The sequence below is a fragment of the Chinchilla lanigera genome, unplaced genomic scaffold (genome assembly GCF_000276665.1).
Source record: "Chinchilla lanigera isolate Chin_1 unplaced genomic scaffold, ChiLan1.0 scaffold00019, whole genome shotgun sequence".
In the NCBI taxonomy this organism is placed as follows: domain Eukaryota; kingdom Metazoa; phylum Chordata; class Mammalia; order Rodentia; family Chinchillidae; genus Chinchilla; species Chinchilla lanigera.
Window position 1 is genome coordinate 20,500,438 of NW_004955420.1, and position 19,372 is coordinate 20,519,809.

Genomic DNA, 19,372 nt, shown 5'->3' on the forward strand with positions numbered 1-19,372 from the left:
GCAATGAGAAAAAGTAACTAACATAGAATTATTGTGTTGTGATCAGAGGTTTCAAGGGAAATAATTTAATACAGGAGGACACATAATTTATAGGATTATTTTATAGTAGTCACCCAAAGAGTCAAGTACAAATAGTACAGGAAATCTGTTCACATACTAAGGACTCAAAGAATCCAGCTGATGGCCTTGCTCCCAGGGCAGTGTCCTGCATGAGCCCACGTAAAGACCTAAAGCCCAAAACAATGCCCCCTACAAGTCCAACTGGAGGCCAAAAGCCCACAGTAATGTCTCATGCAAGCCTGCTTCACAGATCTGAGCCGAGAAGACCCCAACATCACTGGTGGAAGCTAGGAAGTATGTGCCAAAGGGATGAAGAATCTGTGATCACAGGCTGAGAAGTCTGCACTGGAGCCAGGAAGCAACCCTGAAAGTAAGGACCAGAGTTCCCTGCAAAAGTACCACAGCTATTCTCAGCAACAATGAGATCCTAAGCCTCTCAGAAGATGAGAATAGCCGAGCTCTTATCAGGAAAGCCAACATAACAAGCTCCTCCAGAAGAACCAACAACACTGTGACAGCATCTCTTCTCCAGTCCTCCTTTTTATTTTGTTGACAGCAATCCTCAGGTGGGCCTTCCACATCCAGCACCACACTGATTCAGTTCAGCTGGGTGTTACAAATTAAATACCAGTTGCCAATCCACCACAGTATCATTGTAAAAATTATGGAAAGTACAGTAAAGGTAACGATATATTGAAAAACATACTCAAAAATCTATCACCAGAGACAATGAACAATGTCAGCTCCACAGGGTCATGAATTGCTGTTGGGGAAAGAGAAATGGCAGACCAACAATCCATCCAATGGCAGATCAACAATCCACACTGTCCTTTGGACTTTCTGTAACAGGACAACTTTGAGTTTTCTGGTGGTTGAAGAAGCACAAGATTGACAACCAACCTGAATGGACTGTCTTCTATAATAAGCTCAGATGACCCCTCAATGCTACCTGTCCATGACCTCTTTCCTGCCCACAATCATGGGTCACAGGGCCTGTCTCCTAGATTTCATGGCCCCTCTGAGCTGAGGAAATCATTTTGCCCTCTGACTGTCTTGAAGTATTACTGTGGTATGTGCTTTGTCATTGCAGGTGTGCAGGTCATGCTAAAACAATTCTGGAGAAGACAGCTATGAAGGCCATGCAATTATTCTCCTGAACTTCCTATAAAACTTTAAGAAATTAAAGAAAAAGACTTCCACCTTCATATCTGCCTTCCTTATCCAGTTGGATGATCCCAGTTCAGTGCTTATAAGCAATCAATACATTTCTCTCCTGAGACATTTACAGGGCATTTGTTTGTGTATAGCTCCATCTTACCTAATGGGTTATGAACTTCCTCAAGGCAAAGATCCAACTCCTAGAACAATTCTAAGTACATAGCAAGGGGTCAATAAAAATTTGATGAATGAATAAATGAATGTTTGAGTGAGTACTCTTTACTAGGAATATTTACCACATATTTCAGAAGAGTTTTTATTGGTAAAGACAGTCCCTAGAACAAATAAGAAAACTTGATCTTCTATACTTCACACTATGTAAAAAACAGTATATTTCATAACAACCATACGCATCAGCCTTTCTTCTGCTAATGTAGACATGCCCTCTTGTATCTACAGTCAAGAGCAAAAAGGTTGTCAGTGGTCACAAACTTCAACCCTGTGATTAATTAGAAATTTAATGCATTAGAAATGAATTAAATTCATTTCTGGAATTTAATCTACCTAATACCAGAAAAGTGTTTAGCTCTATTCCTGATACTCTCCAAGTCAAAAATGGACCTTCTCTCCAAGCATTCTATTTTGAATTCAAGACAACACTATTTTGAGAAAGTATTTTAAAGGACAGAAAAAATAGGATTAAGGTTTACTTATGAAGTCTAGGTCTGCTATTAACCTCTGGGTTCATCAGTATTTAAAGCCTCATTCTCTTAGTTTGATAGAAGAAATAATAACAAATATCATCCAAAGATGACTGTGGACACAGGGAAAATGAATTTAAGGGATCATATGGACAATGAAGTATTATACAATTTTAAGAGGAAAAAGAAAGGGAAAATTGGAAGCTGGTAGGCTAAAAGAGAAAGCTCCTTCTCCAAAGACAGAGAAGTCCTTGGAGTTGTGCAATGCCACATTACAGAGAGTAAGAATGTGATGCTGATAGCGTCGTGGCAAGTCAGCACAATGGACAATCTTGTAACTCTAATCTGATGTGCATTCTTCCTACTTCTGTCCTCTATATGTCTGATCTTGTGTCTCTCATAGGAAGCGAAGAGCATGTGCTCTGAGCCACACTCCCTGGCTTTGGATTCTGATTCTGCCATGGATTGAACCTCTGAAAGTATTTAACATCTCTGTGCATGACTTTTTTCTTCTACAAAATTAGGGTAACCATAGTATTTCTATGCAAAGTCCTCTCTTTCTTCTTAATTTTATTTCAAGGATCTACCTGTACAATTTTCTTTCATGCATCCTCAAGTCCTTTACCTCACCTTCTCTCCATGTACCGTACTCACTTCACAAACCTAGGCACTTTTCAAATCACAGCCCCCCTACACACATGCTTCAGAGAGGAACTTGGAAGAATTTACAATCACGTGAAGTGCTGTTTAAAATACAAGACGAAGAAGACAGGTGTGCCCTTAAGCTACCTAGCTGCCATATTGTGTTTCCTTAGTCTGCTCACTGCCCCATCTGCTAAAAACAATTTCACAGCTTTCCCTCTCCTCAATCTGCCCTCATCATACCTTCAGCTAATGGCCTTGCTTTTCACATCTCTGAGAAAATTGCAGCAGTCAAAAGAACATTTTAGGGACTCACAAATATATCTGTATACCTGCCAGCATTTTCAAACAAATATTCTATTTTCTATTACTAATGATAAATGCCCCATTTCCTCTCTAAAGCTGTTATGGTTGGAGTTGTGTGCTCCCAAACTCCATATGCTAAAGTGTTCATCCTCAGTACCTCTGAATGTGACCTTCTTTGGAAATAAAGTCATTGCAGATGCAGCCAGTGAAGGTGAGATCAGTCTGGAATAGGGTGGGCTCTGGCCAATATGGCTGGTCCTTGCAATGTGGGAAATGAATGCACAGACAGGCAAACAGGGAGGGTGGCATGACATGTAAAGAGGAAGGCTGAAGCCAGAGTGATGTGGCTGAAAGCTGAGGGATACAGAAGATTCTCAGCAAGGCAACAGAAGCAAGGAGAGAAGCGTGGAAAGATTCCCCTCACAGCTCTCAGAAGGAACCAACCCTACTGACATTGTGACCTTGGACTTCTAACTTTCAGAACTGTGAAACAATGGATGTCCATTATTTAAGCCACTTTGTTATGGCGGTCTAGTAGGCCACCTCAAAGGCCAACCCTTCGGTCACGTAGTGGGATTGGATCGCTCCCCCAGTGCCTGCCCACAGTTCCAGCAGCACTCTGCTCCTCCTCCTTTCCTGCAGGCTTTTCTCTCTCCGCAGTACCATTCTCATCAGTACCCACAAAGGCTATCATTTTTCTCATCTTTAAAGAAATTTTTAATTTCTTTTGGCCTCACTGCCCCTGCCTGCTCCCAGCTCTGTTCTCTGCATTACTTTGTAGCAATTACATTGTGCTAATGTACTCTCTCTCTCCAGTTTCCTTCCTGCTTTCCCTCAGATGTGCCAACATGAGGTGTCCATGCTCAAGACTCTGCCTATCCCGGTACCGGAGAAAAACAAAACAAAACAAAACAAAACAAAAAAAAAGACTGCCTACCAGGCTCCTCTCAAGGTCATCCGGGACGTCCATCTCACTAAACCCAGTAGTGAGTTCTCAGCCTTGCTCCTTGCCAGCTTACCAGGGACACCAGTGACATTTGATACAGCAGATCATTGCTTCCTCCTGGAGGCACCTCCTTCCATGGCTTTGGGGGTGGCAGCCTCTTGGCTTTGTGCTTCTTCTACTGCTCCTTGCATGGTTGTCCTTCTGTTCTCAGGCTCATGATGTTGAGGCCCAGGATCTGTGTTCATCTTTCTCTGTACCCACAATTCCTCTGTGAGCTCATCCGGGCTCAAAGTCTTAGCTACTGCCTATGTGCCAAAGACTAACAAATGTACATCGTCGGTCAGGTCTCTCCCCTGAACTCTGTACACACACAGTTCTCTCCATACTCATCCCGGCCCCCTCCAAGCAATAGCACAAATGTGGCACTTCTCAAACTGACCTCCTCATCTTCCCCTGAGCTTGTTCACCAGCATTTTCTCCCAGATCAGTAAAGATAAGCTCTATTCTTCTGGCTCAGATCAGAATCTGCTATTATATTTAACTTCTTGTTTTATTCCATGCCTCAGCACCACTAAGGGAAGCAGTCCATTGACTCCACACTTATTTCTGGAATCTAAAGCTTTCTCATACTGTCTGCTGGACTATTATGGTTTCTCTCCACAGTTATGGCAATGGCTTCCTCACTGGTCTCCCTCATCTACCCTGGTACCCTACAGCCTACCTGCAGCTCAACAGTCAGAGCGATCCCATGAAACAAGTCACAGAAAGTCACCTCCCTCTCAGCACCCTCCAGCCATTCCTTTCCTGGTCCCTCTTGATGCAGAGAGAAAGCCAAGCCATGCAGTGCTCTCCAGACTTTTCACAGCCTCTGAGCACCTTTAGGCCTCTGACCTCCTCTGCTCCATCCCTGTCCTCCCTCCTTTCAGCCACAGGGCGCTGTCCTGGTCCTAGAGCATTCAGGCTGCTGTCACCTCAGTCTTTGCACTGGGATGTCGCTCTGCCCCAGACACTGTGCCCCCGGTTACCCCCAGCGGTAACTTTCTCACCACCTCCATCTCTACTCAGATGTCCTCTACTCTGCAAGCTCTACCTGGACCCAACTACTTAAAATTGCAAACTTTGCTCCCAAGTACTCCCTTCCTTTTCCCCTGCCCCATCATCTCCTAACATGTAATTATGATTTATATTTTGGTCTCCCTATGCCAGAAGGTAAGCTCTAATCTTTCTGTTTATTTCTTTAAGTATTTAATAAGTACTCACTCTGTGTGTATGTGTGTGTGTGTGTGCGCGCGCACGCACACACACATAAGCTGAATGAAAAAACAAGTTAATGAAGAAAATACTTAGAATATTATCTGGCACCCAATAAGTGGTTAATAATCATTACCCATCATTATTGCCACGCACGCTTCACATCAGAATTTGTAGCATACAGACCTAGGCATGTGGCCGGCAGAGCAGCCCTGAAGGAGAGACAATGGGCAAGGAGCAAAACGCAGGGGAAATCTGCCAGTTAATGAAGCTCATCCAAGACTCATTTGTTTCCAGTTGACTTTGCAGGGGTTCTTTCAGTTTGTATCCAACTGCTCTCTTGTGCCAGCCTCAGATGAGTCCCTTGGACCTACCGTGGCAGGGTTCAGCTAAAATCACTTCTCTGTGCTTCTCAGGAGAACCATGGGCCCAATTTTGCTAGCAGGAAATAAAAATTAATAACCTCAGAGAAAGCTCAGCCTATTTCTGCTGTTAGCTCATTCCAGGATTTTTCAGTCATAAACAGCAAAGAAGAGAATGAAGCCCCATCCTTAGGAACTGGAAGAGGCTGATGCTACTGAGCAAAGGACAGGTAGATTCCAGACACCCTGTCAGAACGTCCGGATGGTCAGTACAGAGTAGAGACAGCTTCTAAATATTTTAAGGTAAAGGTTTCCAAGAACACTGACTTCGTGCTACTTATATTTGACAGGGCAATGCTGGCTGCGATCGTGCAAACAGAATATATGGTGTGAGGGGAAGAGAGGGAGAAAGGTTAAGAGACAGTTGCAGTTATGCTGGTGAGTGATGGAGACCGTTCCGGTCATGGTAGAAAGAGCTGAAAAATGGTTCCATTCCAGTTATGTCTTGAAAACAGAATCTCTTAGGATTTCCTGACTGGTTGGATCTGTGATATGAAAGAAAACAAGCAAGAGGTAAAAAAGAAAAAACCACATCAGGGTTTTGCAGCTGAGCCTCTAGAGAGACAATATCCCCTGGCTGAAATGGAGGGAGGTGTCAGAGCACCCACAGGACCTGGGAACACTGCAGTGCCCAGACCAGACACATGAAGGTCACAGTAAATTGGTACTTGAGCTTGTCACATTTCCATTTCAGGTCTGTTTTTCCATTGCTTTAGAAACGAGAAAGAAAGGTTCAGACTGAGTCCCTAATCATTAATTCTCCCCTTCTTTGTTTTTTATACTCTGTCCAAGAAAAATGAGTTTTCTAAGTAAGTTTCACACAACAGAATCACAAAAACAAACAACTTCCACATGCATTTGGGTGAACCCAGACCAAATCTCAGTATGCAGATCTCATCTGAAAGCCCCAATTAAAAGCACACCACAGGAGAAGGTAGGTATGGACCCCCAACCAGAGTGAGAGGCTGGACCAGGACTCCTGGAGAGAAAGGCAGAAGAAGATGCCCATGACAGGCATTGAGGAAAATCTAGGAACAATGTAGTATGCTTCTGGGCCCTTGGGGGAACGGAGGAGCCCTGTTTCCTACCAACATCCTCAGCCAGGTGGCCTTCTACTGCTGCTCAGCTGTGGTGTCTGAGGACAGCCTGGCTCAAAGGAGGAGACTTGTCAAGGAGGAAAGGTTAATGCTTCAAATTTTTTTTCTTGACCAGTTTTGCATGCTTATACCTGGTAATCTGAATAACTAATTTGAAGACAACAATATGCAGCGTAACAACTATTGTTGAATTCCTACCATCTTGCTTAGTGAAACTCTGTATCGTTTCTAATGCTTTTTTCTATTGCTTTTTATTCTCTTTAATTGTCTGATCAATCTGGCATTCTTGCATCTGGTAATCTGAGCAACTTCATGGAAGATAACAACATGTAATATAACAACCACTGTTAATTCCTACCACTTTGTTTTGAAATCCTGTATCATTTTTATTGTCTTTGTGTTGTTTTGTTTTTGTCTTTGTTGTTATTTTGTTAATTTTTTTCTCTTTAAAATAAAAGAAGGAAAGGGGGCAAGAGTGAGACCAGGACCCACACTACTCATATTAATTTCCTTAATATATGCAGTCTGTGTATAAGGAAATTTAGGGCCACACGAAGTAGTGAGATTGAATGAAACTTTGACTTGGTTCTTTTGGGGAATCACTTTGCTTGGGAAGCGCAGGACACCATGGGGAAAGAACACACACAGTGTGAGAGTATGACTGCTGCCGGTGTCCTGGAGGCCCTGAATGAGTCCAGTTACAGCCTGGCCAGGAGAAAGCTGGGGCTCTGTCCTGTGATGTGGTGTGCACTTGTCTGTGGCCCTGTTCAGAAGCAAGCTGTGCTCTGAAGAGTTCTCAAATGACTCACTGCTCTCCAAATCCATTTGCAGTCAAGGTTGTTCCTTTAACAAAGTCGCCATCGCCCCCTTCCCATTTGCCCTCTTAAAGGAGCAAAGAAGGTGGAGTCACTGCTTAAGTGTCAGTGGTCCCAAGAAGGTCCATGAGCACCTGCCAAGGTCTGCGAGTGCCTGGCAAATAAGCAGGCTTCACACATCACATATAGAACCACTGAAAAGGTAAAGGACAATTATCTCAGGTGCAGGGATTGCGTGGCTCTCAAGCAAGAGGGACCAGGTCTATCTACAAAGAGAGCAAAGGGAAGAGGGCCCTGAGTGATGGAAGAACTCTCATCTTCTACATGTGTCACTAGGGAGCTCTGCTGTCCACACTTCCTTGAGGGAGCAGAGGAAGGAAGCATGAGCCCAGGTGACTCTCAGGCAATCACACAGCAGTCACTTTTGACATCAGGGGAAAGGTGTTGGAAACTTTGAACTGTTCCTCAGTTACGGGAGGATAGGCATTTCCCATCAGGAGATTTGGCGTGGGACAGACACTTTAGAACATGAAATGAGAAAGAGGGACTCTCGGCAGGTAGCAGATCTCCAGTGCAGGGAAAGAGCCTCAAACATAAAATCTAGAAGGTTTTTTCCTGTCTTGGGGTTGACTGGAGTGCTACTCGGTCTTTGTGCACAGATCACTTTACCTCTCTATGCCTCCTCATCCATGAAATGGACAAAATGATCTTCTGGCATCTTCAGAGATAAGAAGTCAGCTTGGGCTTTCAGAGTGAAAGGTGGATTGAGAAAAGGTACCTTGGAGATTAGGAGTTAAATTACATTTAATTACCAATGAATTACCATCACCACAGCCTAGGAAAGACAGGATAATGGCCTGAGCAACACAGTTGTGTCAGTCAGGTACTGCTGCGTAACAAGTCATCCTAGAGCTAACCATTTTTCATAAATCTACAGGTCGCCAGGTTGTGTTCGTCCACATGTCCATCATATCCCTCCAGCAACCTAGCCCAAGCATGTTCCCATGGCAGTGGTCCAAGAAGGAAACCCAATGCCTTTTAAAAACTCTATTGGCATTGACTTTGTTGCCTTTCCATTGTCCGGCACATATCCCAGCCAAACCCAAAGACTGTGTGAGACAAATAATCAGACAGTTAACACAGCTGGTCTTTTACAAAGGTAGAGAAGAGGGACACAGAACTGCTGAAGAGAACAGCAGAAGAAGGTTGCAAATCAGCTGTGACCTCAGCACATATCAAACACTTGATCTGGGCAAGAGGGTTTTGCAAAAAGAAAAACCCTCCTGGTAAGATGGAGTTAGTTCCTGGTAAGTTGGATTTGGTCCTTCAGTAGGGTCAGTTAATCCCAAGGCTGAATGACCAGGAAATAAGATGAGGCCTGGTTCCATTACACACTCAGGTAAAGGAGTTATGTAGAAGATGCTAAGCCAAAAAGAAAAAAAAGGGCTGGGGATTTAGCTCAGGGGTGCAGCACCTGCCTGGCAAGCACAAGGTCATGAGTTCAATTCCCGGTACCGGAAAAAAAAAAAAAAAAAGAAGAAGAAGAAGAAGATGCTAAGCCAGCTAGGAAATAGATATTTTTGGGCAGAGGAAATCAGACCTCCTCACTATTTTTCTGCTCAAACCCCCTCTTCTAGAAATAAGTCTCATTTTACGCAGCTTGTACCTTTCATTTTTCCTCTGTGTTTTTTTTTCTTCTTGGCAATACTGGAGATTGAAGCCAGGGCCTTTGCACTGAGTTACATCTCCAGCTCTTTTTATTTTTCATTTTGAGACAGGGTTTCTCTAAGTCACTAAATTGCCCAAACTGAGCTCAGACGTATAATACTCCTACTCAATCTCCCACAGTGCTGAGATTACAGGCATGTCCACCTCGCCTACCTCTTTTCCCCCAAGTTTAAACAAAGGTCACTTTTCCAGTGGCCTACTTAGTCAGCTGTGCTAAAGAAAATAAAAAATGAGGTGCAGAGCCCCAGCTGAGGAAGGCCATGATGCTGGACGCCCAGTAACTAGACGTAGAGAGGGCAGAGAGACCACGGGGAGAAACTGTGGGATACAAGACTCAGAGGGCCCCCTGAGGTTCTTCGGAAGCCAGCACCACTTTGCCTACCTTCTCCGAAAGATTATACCTTTCTGCCTAGACCAGAGTGAGGATTTGAATAATGGATTTGAAGGATTTGAATTTGTTTGAATAATGGAGGTACCAAACCCACAAACTTATCTTCCAAGAGAAAGACTGCAAAGCAGGAAAGAGGACAGGCAGGGCCAGTCCCATCATAGCTTCCGTTTGACCAGGAGTGAGGTCTGTCAGCTCTGCTTGGAGATAACTTCCTCAAGTCTGCGAGGGTTGCAATCCCCGTGCTTCCCTGTAAAACCATCCAGACAAACACAGGAGGAGGATGTGACAACTTTATTGCTATCAGGAGGTGTTAGGATTTGTTTCTTTTCTGATTCTCAAACTACCCTGGATTGGCACTTTCCTCGGGACAAAGAAATTACGTCTGTCTCATTCATTGGACCCACGATGCTCAGGGCAGTGAGTAGCACATCCCAGGCGCTCGGAGCGTATTAGTTAAAGAAGCTCTATGAGGCAAAAAACTAGGAATCGTTATGGCCATTTCATAGGAGGCCCAGAGTCTCACAGCTCATCCTTGGCAGTCAGAGCCACACTGAAACCCCTAATCCCAAGGCCGTGGAGTTCTTTTTACCCTAGGACGCTTCTGGGTCAGCAGCTTCAGGATACAAAGAGCCCCAGAGGCATGGGGATGTGCGGCAGCTCTACAGTGCAGAGAAAAGCAGACAGAATCCCTGGGGCTTCCTGGCACACATGAAGATTTGCAAGGACTCAAGGCAGAGACGGGGGAGCGCCCTTGGCAAGAAGCCCCATTTCCTCGGCCTGCAGTCAGGGCACATTCCCAAACAGCGGGTACTGGCTGAAGACGTGCATGGCTCTTTAGCTCCCCCTGCAGCTCAGCTTCAGAATGCAACCACTAAGCGCTGAGCTGATGGCCTCACAGGAAAGCCGAGACCCACAGGACAGCTTGCCCCTGCCATACCATCACCTAATTAGTAGGATCAATCACCTCTGCTCTTTCTCCACAGGAAACAACCAGGAATCTAGTCCTACTACAAACTAGGAGGCTGCTGATGTGCATAGCTGATCTTGGGGTGGAATACAAGATTTTAGGTTGAGGGAAACCCTAAGTGGATGAGAACCAGGGCGCCTAGACAAAAGCTCTGAGAAGTTGCTGAAGTAATATGCACGCAACGAGCACACAAGGCCGGAGGGGAGAGACCAGGATATTCGTCAGATCTTCAGCGGGGTCTCGGATGCAAACCCAGCCTCGGGACCCCCTAAAGTTACCTGTTCGGCCTCCAGCTGCCTCGCTTTTCTCAGAGCGCTGCCAAGGGAGGCGGTCCCAGCCAGGCCACCCAGGCCGTTTCCTGTAGGTGAGCAGTGGGTGATCCTGCCAGGACCAGAACAGAACATCGCCCCCCCCCAGGTGTCCAATGTCTGTGTCTGTGCCAAAGCCGCAGCGTGGGAGAGCTGAGAGAATCTCCCAGATGCCCCAGCCAGCATGGAAGGGGCTGCTACCTACCTAACCCGACATATTTAAAGACAACTACTGACTGGTTTCTTGCGTTCCCCACAATAACCTTTTTTAAAAATGGGAAATTCTGCTCATGGGTCTTAGAATAGCCTCACATAGAGGATAGGCATGGAGCTCGTGGCACCTATCAACGCTAAATTCTCATGGCCCACCCAGCATGAGGTTAAACCATATAGACAAAGCCTTAAATTTGTGCTGAAAGAGATCCTCTTATGCCACCTGGTGGCCATCACCTATTACTGCACCTTTCGTATTACATTTGAGTGTAGTTCTAAAACTATAAGGATTGCAAAACCGAAGTCTCTTTCTGACCCGTGAGTTGGGGTCAGGCGTTGTGCAATCAGTATATCATATGACTGTCCATGGCAGTGCCAGAGTGGGCTTAGGCTTCCCTCTCAGTCCCTCTCAAGTTGCACAACATGTTTAACCTTTCCTATACTTTGCCCTTCCTTCCTTGGGACAGGAATTTTCTGTCCGAGTCCAGAGTCTGAGCTGCCTGTCCTGCCCCTTTACTGCCACAGATGCTAGGAATTCCCTGTGAAACAACATCCTCTACCTCGGGAGGTTGCTACTGGCTTTCATGTCGTTCACTCAACAAGAGACCCTGGAGAGCAGACACCGCTCACACTCAGCACCCCAGAGCCAGTTCTGGAGCCTGAAACCCATGCACAAATGAGCACCTAGCAACTAGCACCCAGTGAGCAGTGCAGCATGTATCTGGACCAGCAGCACCAAAGGCTCATTTGGTAATATCTGAGTTGCAAGAATGTGAGTTCATTAAATCATTGAAGATTCAAAAAGTTATGAAAGCTGGGCATGGCAGCGCATGCCTGTAATCCCAGCACTCAGGAGGCTGAGGCAGGAGGATCGTTGTGAGTTCGAGACCAGCCTGGGCTACAAAGTGAGCTCAAGGCCAGCCTGAACTGCATACTGAGACCCTGTCTCAAAAAGACAAAAAAAAAAGTATGAGAGTTGAACAAAAAGCTATGAACTGGCTTCAGAGGTGTAGATGGAAAGTCTGCAGTTGGCTTTAAAGTTAGATGTGCAAATACCTAAGGCTAATTTAACCTAATAGCAGCCAACTGAGAAGAAGTTAGTGTATGGTGTTTTTGATCTGACCAAAAAGACTTGTGAAAGCTAAGAATTTGAAACCCGAATCCGGGCTGGTTTTCTGGGATTTACAAACTGCTGGGCTATCAGCTGACACATCCACTGTCCCTAAAGCATGATAGCAAAGCAAGGCATTTAGCATGACCGCTGAGACAATGTACCCCATACTCTGCTTTAAACATTTTTTAAAATCTATCCGCAAACTTTGTTATTTTAACCAGAGTCAGGAACCAGTTCTTCGTAGTCACTCTCAAAACTGATTACACTAAAAGATATGGTCACAGAGGACTCTCGTCAGTGTTCCTGACCACCTGAAAAGGCTGTGTAGCATCCTACATCCCCCCAAGATTCTGGTTATGTATATCATGAGGGGAGTCAAGGACTCATCCAGGTGACCAGTTAGGTTTGGAACCATGTTATGGTTTGTGTCTGGATGTCCCCCAAAGCCTCAGGCAGTCATGGGGCAGGCTTCTAGAATCTCTGATTGATTCATGGGCCAGTGTTGGAATTATGGATGTGAGTGCTACACCTGCCCTGGGGCAGGTAATTTGCACACAATGTAAGGGAGGGAAAGAGACTGCTTGCCACCACTCCTCCCTTTTTGCTCTTGTTGCTTTTGCTGTCTTCTACCACCATGAACAGTTGCCCTCTTCCATGTGCCACTCTGCCTTGGAGCTAGCCGAGTATGGACTGAAAGCTCCACAAACTGTGAGCAAAATAAACCTTTCCTTCCTTAATTTTGGGTGTCAGGTATTTTGTCTCAGCAACAAGAGAAAAGTAACCAAGACAAACCACCAAACTGGTTAGGAAACTAGAGAACTGCATTGGAGGAGATGGGTTCTCATCCTGTTGCACAGAAGAGAGATACAGCTCTTTCCCTTATTCCTTGTCAGTGTTCAATTGTATCTTGAGCAAATACAACAAACCTATCTGCTTGAAACTGTGGCTAATTATGGATTATTATTGGTGTCTGTTGCATTTTGTATAAAAATGCAGAGCTGGGCACAGTAGTCCCAGGGTGCTTCAGGAGCTGAAGCAGGAGGATCACTGAAGTGTAGGAATTTAAGGCCAGTGTGGGCACCATAGAAAGACCCAAAAGAAAAAGAAAGTAAGAAAGAAAGAAAGAAGAAAGAAAGGAAAGAGAGGGAATTAGATTTATAGACATTCTTTCTTAAAATAACTTTTTGCAGTTGTTTTATTGTGTTGCTTTGTTTTGTTTTGGTTTTTTTGAAAAAGGATCTCTCTGTGTAGCCCAGGTTAGACTAGACCACCTGGAGGTCCTCCTGCCTCAGCTTCCCAAGTACTGAATTACAGGCCTGCCACGTCTGGCTAAGAACTTATTTTTTCTAAGATAAATCTGATCTATATACACTTACTCTTTTCTAATGTTTGTGAGTGACTGCTCAGTCACAAACAATACCTATGTACAATGATACTGTGCATGTAAAAAAGACATAGAGACTAATAAAGTAATGAAAAAAGGTTTGGGATTAGCTCATCATGCTCAAAGGACACAGTGCAGATGGACAAGTCATTTATCACCTTTACCCTTTACGTTTATTAGTTGTCATATGGCTAATTTATATATCATTAAATTTTCCCACTAAAGACTACAGTCTGATGGTTTTTAGCAAAGTTAATCAGCCATGCAACCAACCTCACAGTTTCAGAGCAATTCCACGGCCCCACAAAGCCCCTCCTGCTGTGTGCAGTCCCACAGCCCCAGCTAACCTCCCATCTGCTTTCTCTCCCTATTGTTTTGCTTTTATGGAAATCCCATGTAAATGCAACCATAAAGCATTTACTCTTTGTGTCTGACTTCTTCTGTTTATACAGTGTCTATAAGGGCCATCCTTGTTGCAGGATGTGTACATAATTCATTCCTTGTATTTAGCTCGTACACTTAGGTCTGCAATTTTAATCAATTCTTGTATATCAAGGGAAGTCTCTGAGTTTATGTACGGATGTATGTATTTCTTTTTGCATATGGATATCTAATTGGGCCACCACTGTTTAAAAAGACTGTTCTGCTCCATTGAATTACTTTGCCTCCTTTGTTTGAAGTGAACTTACCATCAATGTGTGAGTTTATTTCTGTACTCTCTCTTTGGTTCCATTGATCTATAGATTTCTTTCTGGAGGGAGGTCATTCATTTTGCAGGAAGGTATTGATTTATGAAAATTCTATTTCAATTATGTGCATTAGGTTACTGTGTAAAATGTATTTCTTATTGAGGGTTAGGTTAAAAGTATTTTTTAAGAAAAATTCACCTAAGCAGTGCCAGATAACATTTATAATATGCCACAAAAAGGGTCCTATAAATATGTAAGATATTAAGACCCGCAAAAGTCATGGAGTAAACCTCAAGCTCTTTAATGAAATCGAAAGGGAAGGAGTATTCCTAAAGTCATTCTTGGGAGCTAGCATTACCCTGATTCTAAAACAGTAGACTGTAATAAATTTAGATGCAAAAATCCTCAACAAGATACTGGCAAACAAAATGCAAGGAATGATCAGAAAAGTCATGCATCATGACTAAGTAAGTTTCGTCCCAGGGGAGCAAGAATGGTTCGGCATATGCGAATCAATAAATGTAGTACATCACATAAGCAGAAGCAAGAACAAGAATAATCTCAATAGAGGCAGAAAAAACCTTTGACAATATCCAACATCCTTTCATAATAAAAATACTGAAGAAAATAGGCATACCAGGACCTGTCCCAGTCTGATAAAAAGCTATTTACTACAAACCTACTACCAAAGTATTAAATGGGGGAAAAACTTTCCCTCCAAGATCAGGGACTAAAAAGGATGTCTGCTGTACTGCTCCTGTTAAACATCGTACTTAAATCATTTTAACTAGCAAGAAAAAGAAGGGATATGTATAGAAGAGAAAGAAGTCAGGTTAACACTATTTGCAGTTGACATGGTTTTCTACATAGAAGGCCCAAAAATCCACAAAAGACACTGAGAACTGATAACCAAATTCAGTACTGAAGGAGGATACAACATCAACCACAGAAATAGATAGCATTTCAGTATACTAGTGATGAACCCAGTGAGAAAGAAATTGGGAGAAAGTACCATTCACAATCACACCAAGAAAGATTAAGTACTTAGGAATTAACCTAACTAAGGAAGTGAAAGAACTCTACAACAGTACGCTAAAAAAGGGAATCAAAGACGGCAATCAGAAAATGGAAAGATAACTCCTGGATAGGCAGGACCAATGTAGTAAATGGCCATACTTTGAAAAATGATATACAGATTTAATGTAATCCAAGTTAAAATATCTACAATATTCTTCACAGACCTGAAGCAAACAATCCTAAAATTCAAATGAACCCAGAGACCCAAAATAGTAAAAGCAATTCTGGGTAACAAGAACAAAGCAGGGAGCATCCCAATCCCAGTGTTGAAGTTATATTATAAAACTAGTGATTAAAAAAAAACAGGATGGTACTGACATAAAGACAGACATGTGGGTCGGTGCAACAGAATAGTGCAGGAAGAAACAACCTCAGGCACCTTCCAGCGTTAGATCACTGACAAAGGTGCCAACACCATACAGTGGAAGAAAGATTGCCTCTTTAATAAATGGTATTGGGGAAAACCAGTTCTCTGCATACAGAAGATTGGATCTAGACCCATGTCTCTCACCAGGCACTAAGCTAAAATAAAAATGGGTTCAAGAACTAAATATCAAAATAGAACACTTAACCTGCTGGAAAACACATAGGTAAAACTCTTGAAGTCATAGGCATAAGCGAGGAGTTTCTCAGCCGAACCCTGGTTGCACAGAAAATAACGCGGAGGATCAACAAATGGGATCATATCGAATTAAAAAGCTGCACATCAAAAGAAACAACCAACAGAGTGGAAAGAATACCTACAGAATGCCAAAAGAAATTCCAGCTATTCCTCAGACAGAGGACTATTTGCTAGAATTTATGAATCACTCAAAAGAATTTGGGCCCTCAGAAAAGAAGACCCACTCAAAATGAGCAACTGAAACAAAGACCGCACAGAAAAATCACAAACGGCCAATAAATACATGAGGAAATGCTCGACACCGCTGATCATCAGAGAATGCAAATTAAAACAACACTGAGATCCCATCTTACTCCAGAAGGAACGGTTCTCATCAAGAATCCAATAAACCAAATGCTGGTGAGGCTGCAAAGAAAAAGAACACTTCTACATTGTTGATGAGAATGTAAACTAGTATAATCACCATGAAAATCACTATGGCGCTTCCTCAAAAAACTAAGACTAGAACTCCTATCTGACCCAGCTATTCTCTTTTAGGTGTCTTCCCTAAAGTGTTAAAGGCATCATGTGATAGTGATGCATGCATACCTATGTTTATAGTAGCACAGTTCATAACAGCTAAGCATTGGAAGCAGCCTCTCTGCCCATCAGCAGATGAATGGGTAGAGAAAATGTGGTATTTACACACAATGCTACAAGGAAAGATAAACTTGAGTCACTTATAAGAAAATGGATGCACCTTTAGATCACAACGTTAAGTGAAATAAATCAGACATGCAGGATTAAATATATGTTTCTTTTATATGAGAACCCAAATTATAAATAAAGAGCAAATTAAAAGATAGACAATAGGAAATAGAGAAATAGATCTTCCTCAAATGGGAGGGGGATCAAGAGACAGAGAAATGGGGGGGATGGAAGGGAAAGGGGATGAAAAAAAGAATTGAAAGCCAGCCGTAGTGACACACACCTGTAATCCCAGCACTGGGGAGGCTGAGGCAGGAGGATCTCTGTGAGTTTGAGACCAGCCTGGGCTACAAAGTGAGTTCATGGCCAGCTAAACTACGTAGTGAGACCCTGCCTCAAAAAAAAGAAAGAAAGAAAACAAAAGAAAGAAAAGAATTGAGAAGTGCTATGTATTTGCACCAACTGCACATGAGGAATATAAACATTAGATACTGCAAACACGTGCAATACTAATAAAAAAAACATGGGGTAGAGCGCAGCCTCCCATATTGCAGAGGAAGAAACTGAGGCCAATGGGAAGTAACTTCCCCAAGGGTAGGCTAGAATGCAAGCTTCCTCCCTCAAAGCCCCTGATTCTTCTGAAACTCCCTGCGCTGTTTCCACCTCACTGGAGTCCCGCTAGCCAGACTGGCAGAGCCCAGGTGGCCCACAGCCAGACAAGGCCCCTCACCCCAACGCACTCTGAGCCTGGTGAACCATAATCCCCTGGGGGACCCAGGGGCAGACAGCTGTACCCTTTGCTCCTACCCACTCCTTCTTCAGGGTTGGAACAGCTGGATTTCCTCCAAGAACTCTTCTCAGAATGGAAGAAAGCAAGCAGCACAGCGACATCAAATGGCTCTTACACAATGGTGGCAACTTGCTGAGAATCCTGTCACTAACCAGGAACACATGAATTGAATTTCTCTCAACTTACTTGGAATGCAATACCTCAGGGCCACGGTGAAAGGCTGCCACTCTGCCTTGGCACTCCAACATTTGAAAGAGCGGTCGTCTCCTCAGCCCCAGAGACTTCTTACCCTAGAGCAAATGCCACCCCTTCTCAAGTCCCAAGGTCCCTGGTCTTGCGCAAGACACAGATGGCTGGGCTTTGCCCCTGACGCACTGACCTTGGCTATGACACATTGTCCAGGGTAGCCTAGCCCTCCCTGACAGGAAGACGGTGCCTCCACCACTTGGGAAGGGCGGCATGCGTCTGCTCATTTACTCATTCATCCATTGGCTTTACTGATACTCACTGAGCACTATGCCGCGCTTGGAATGCAGGAAGGAACAAGAAAACACAGCCCTGCTTTCATGTTCAGGGAAAGCACTTTCTAGAATTTCAAGTCAGCGAAGCAGTTAGGTCAGGGCGAGTCCCCAGCACTGGCAATGTTCGGCAGAGATGGACTGAGACTTAGCATGAGATGTAGAATTGAGGGCTGACCTCCAAGGACATTACCAGGACCAGGTTTCAGGAAATGTTTGGTTCCTGCAACACCAGCGGGACTTCCTTCCTGCTTCCTGTCTTGGTAGGTCTCTTTGGCGACACCTGCAGGAGTACAGAGCCGCAGGTTCTGTGGAAGGCTGAGGCATCCCCAAAAGAAAGACGGGTCCTAAAAAACAGAAGGCTGCATTTCCTGCCGGAGGAAAACAGCTACTCAGAATTACTTCTCTTTAGTTTCTGTCTTTACTGTTCCCTCAGAAGAGATGTGAGAACCGTTTCCCAGGGAGGTTGAGCCTGAGGAATAAATAAAATCACTTAAACAAATATAGAGGCTCCAAGTAAGATGTCCCTACTGGGGAAAACTGCCCGGAGGAACACAGGCAGTCTCTGTGTTGTTTCTTACAACTGAACATAAATCAACCATTGCTTCAACAAAGTTTTAATGCCTATGAGTTTGTTTGTTAAATTTTTATTTCTCTCAGTACATATGTGCAGTACATAATGATTATGTTCATTGTGTAGAGATGGCACCTGTGCATCCCCACCTTAATTCATTTTCATCCCCTTCTGCTCTTTTTCCTCTCCTCTCCTTCCACCCTGGGACCCCTTCTCTTTTGCAAAGACCTAGCTGTCTGTCTTCTTTCAGAGTTCATGATAATTATACTATGCTGTGAAAGATTTACCACTATAGGAACAAGAACAAGGGAATGCAAGAGAATTCTACATTAGTTTTGCAAGTTTTCTGGAAATCCAAAATTGCTTCTATGTAAAAAAATTTAAAAGCAGTTTTATTTCAAAACTGCAAACAACCATTTATCGAAAAGGTAGCAGCAAAACACTGGAGTAGAAATTGATAGACACTGATTCCCTCTGTGGTGTTGCTCAAGCTCTTTCTCCTTCCTGGCCTTCCAGTTTCCCAGCTATCACACGAGGGTTTTCAACAGGATCATCTCTCACTGTCCTTCCTGGGTAATCTCACTCATCCGCAGACAAATCTACGCCCCTAGCCTGTGTCATTCTTGCCCTCTTCTCTGCATCTTTCCCCGAGCCCAACACTTCAGATTCCCCATCTATCATGTAAGGATAAATAGCATTTACCTTACAAAATTATCAAATTAACGATGAAGGCCAGGGGTCCAGCCCACAGTCAGTACTCGGTTAACTGTGGAATCCGGCAACTCTTCCCTCTTCCCCTCTCAGAAGACAGAAATCAGCTACTCACACACGTCCACCCTTAACCATGTCGGGAGCAAGCTCAAGCCTTTAACAAAGCTGAAAAAGTCCTCACAGCACTTGGCAAGAAGCAAA